Raw genomic sequence first — 3059 nt, 5'->3', positions numbered from 1 at the left:
AGAGGTTTTTCTATATATAACAACAATAAAAAGAGGTTATTCATATATAAAACCGTAACCCAAATCCAAAAAATATATAGTAAACTTATCCCGTGAAAAACTAAGAAATAAATTTGGAAGGTGTTTTTATTTTTTTTTGGAAAAATCTTTTTATTAGTAATTTTTATTCACATAAAACTGTATTTTTTCCAACAATTCGTATCCAAGTGTTCTCCACTCTTTATTTCAACAAGCTCAAACTTTCATTCCATGACTATATTAACTACATCACAAACCCATTACCATGAAGAAACTGATCCAAACAACAGGTGCAGCAATCGGACACATTGACAACCCTAATTGAAACTTCTTGTCTTCTCTTCTACCACCTCATTATTTATTGGGCGGCTCAGAGCAACCCTTGCACTATTTTTCTCTTGCAAAAAAAAAAAAAGAAAAGAAAATTGTCAAAAACCGAAACCATTACAAGAATCTGTCTCTGAAATCATCTTCCACTGTTGATGGCGACTTCGATACTTGTTAGATCAGCTCGATCTGCTCTGCAATCTGCTGATTTAGCTTCCAGATGTGTAAGTTTTTGCTTACTTTACCTCTAATTTATTATTTTAATTTTTTGAAAATGATGATTTGATTTCATCTCTCTTGGTGATATATGTTTAGCGATCGTTTGATTTAGGGATTTCTAGTCTTGTAATTTAGTAGCTGTATCATGATGTTTATACTTGTTCTGAGAAGCTAATAAAATGGAGGTTTTGCTTACCTATTGAGAATATATATAGGTTTTGTGTAATAGATTTGCCTATCTGTATGATGCTGTTAATTGTTGTTTTGAGATGCTAATTTTCAGTGAGATTCTCTTACTTGTTGGGTTGTTATGGTCTGATTTAGGGTGGAATGTAGGTGTTTGATTTTGGTAGTGAGATTTGGAATGGAACAGATTCGGCTAACTGATATTGTCAGATGCAACTGTTCTGGTTTGATATAACGTCGAATGTTGTAGGTATTTGATTTTAACTGCTCTGCTTTGATTTTCATTGAGTGTCTAAAGGTTTGGTATTTAATTTTGGTTAGTGAAGTTCGAATGGAACAGATTTTCATTTCTGATTTTGTCGGATGCAATTGTAGTTAAGGCATGATTTTTTTTTAAATTTTGCTGTCTGATTACTATTTTCTTTTTTTGTGAATAAGAAAACAAAATTATTGTGTAATTGTTGCTCATTGTTGTCTGTTTTGAATGGAATAGATTTGCCTATGTTTATCTGTTTTGAATTTTTTTTGTATACTTTTAGATTCATGATTTTGTCTTTTCATTTTGTGTAATTCCCTTCCACTTTGCAGCTGCCTGCAACTGGTACAACAGCTTGGACTGCTATATCGTTGGGTCAGAGTTTCAGATTGTTCAGGTTTGTGTGGTTCCTTTTGGATTGTCTGTGCGATGATACCTTATTCTGGACTATTTTAGCTCATTGGTAACTGTTATATGTTTATGTGCAGCTCCTTATATCATTGTAGTCCAGAACAGGCAAAGCGACGCGAAGGTAAAAGTTGCATGTGCAGATGTTTGTTTTTCTCCTTTGCAACTCTCCTCATCTTACTCCTATATATAATAATCTTTCTTTCATGTATGATCGATCTTTCAACAGCTCTAAAGTAACCGATGATATTCTCAAGTCTGAGGCCAAGCTCCGTGCTCTGTTCAAGAAGTGGTTCTCGCTTAATACAGTACACCATTTAGACGTGGAAGATAGAAAAGCTTTCGAGGAGAGGTTTGCTATATTTAAGGGCAAGGCTCATTATGTCCACCAACATAACAAAAAAGGCGATTCCACCTACACTTTAGGATTAACCCCATTTGCTGATTTGACTAGGGAAGAGTCTGGGAGAAAGAGGTATAAGGTCTATCCAAAGAAAGAGGTACCAGAAAGCTATCTAAATGTTTTAGAAAGCTAATCAACCAGGTGGTCATAGATGAGTGTGGGCAGTTTTTATTTATGTTGCTGTTGTAGGGATAGTAGTTGTAGTAGTAGGATTGCTGTTGATGCTAAAAACTTCAGGACTTCAAATGGGACATTTGGCTGAAACTTGATTGTAACTTTAATTAGTATATGGTTTGAGACTATTTTCTTCTGTTGTGCACATTATAAATAAGAACAGAAACGACAGTAAGCACTTCTCTTTTCTTTCGCCATTATTCAATTGCCCAAAACTGTGGAGGCGCTTAAACAACAGACTGTAATCTCTACTCCTCAGTCCTGACCAATTGCTCTTTAATCCGGTTTGAAACATCATCTCTACTCCTCAGTCCTCACTTTTTTCAGGAAACGTTAGTACTGACTACTGAGGTAGTACTATTATGATTATTCAAAACCTTCAGTCAGTTTCACCTATTTCTCTTTCATTTTGATTAGGGTTGTATTTGCGTTCTAGGTGTATCAGATACAAAATCAAGGGATAAAACATATCCTCTAAAAACTGTTTGGATTTTTCTGAAAAAGTGAGATAGTAGTTTAAATATCTGGATTTCTCACTTGCCATCTCATTTGAAACAATGTTTCTCTTATTGCTCCCAAGAACTGGGAGATTAGTAAAGAAACTTTTGGTTCAACTCTGGATTGCAGAAGGATTTCTTAAATCATCTGATTTAAGAAATAGAAGATCGGTTGAAGATTTTGGAAATGAATGTTTGGAAACTCTGGTATGGAGGTCCTTTTAGGTGAATTGGTGTCTCCTCAAGTTAGGTGAGTTTAAAGATGTTTCTGAAGCTCGTCGATTACAGTTACATTTGAATGAAAACATATCAGCGGAAAGCTTAACTAATGCAAAGAAGTTGCGGACTGAAGCTTCCAAGCTAGATCTTTCTATATTCTCAGAAAATAATCTCTTTACGCATCTTACACATGGGTCGGGTCGTTCTCCTCAAAAGTTGCGTTCTGTGAGTTTCAAAATGAGACATTTAAGGCACCTTCGCCTTACTTGTCTTTTGAATATTAATGAAGTTTTTTATGATCAGTCCATGAGTAAGCTTTATAGTTTGGAGACTTTGGTATTGAATCACATGG

The 3059-nt window shown here is 34.8% G+C and overlaps 1 long non-coding RNA gene across 1 annotated transcript; it reads left to right on the top strand.

The window, feature by feature from the left end:
• The first annotated feature begins 243 nt into the window (after positions 1 to 243).
• Positions 244 to 2171, top strand: LOC113336125. The gene is made up of 4 exons (XR_003353627.1): positions 244 to 569; positions 1339 to 1403; positions 1495 to 1538; positions 1644 to 2171. It is a non-coding gene; the product is annotated as an uncharacterized LOC113336125 (long non-coding RNA).
• The last annotated feature ends 888 nt before the right edge of the window (positions 2172 to 3059 follow it).

This window comes from Papaver somniferum, unplaced genomic scaffold, assembly GCF_003573695.1.
Source record: "Papaver somniferum cultivar HN1 unplaced genomic scaffold, ASM357369v1 unplaced-scaffold_150, whole genome shotgun sequence".
Lineage (NCBI taxonomy): Eukaryota > Viridiplantae > Streptophyta > Magnoliopsida > Ranunculales > Papaveraceae > Papaver > Papaver somniferum.
The sequence above is the reverse complement of the archived record's forward strand: the minus strand, read 5'-3'. Positions and strand labels throughout refer to the sequence as shown.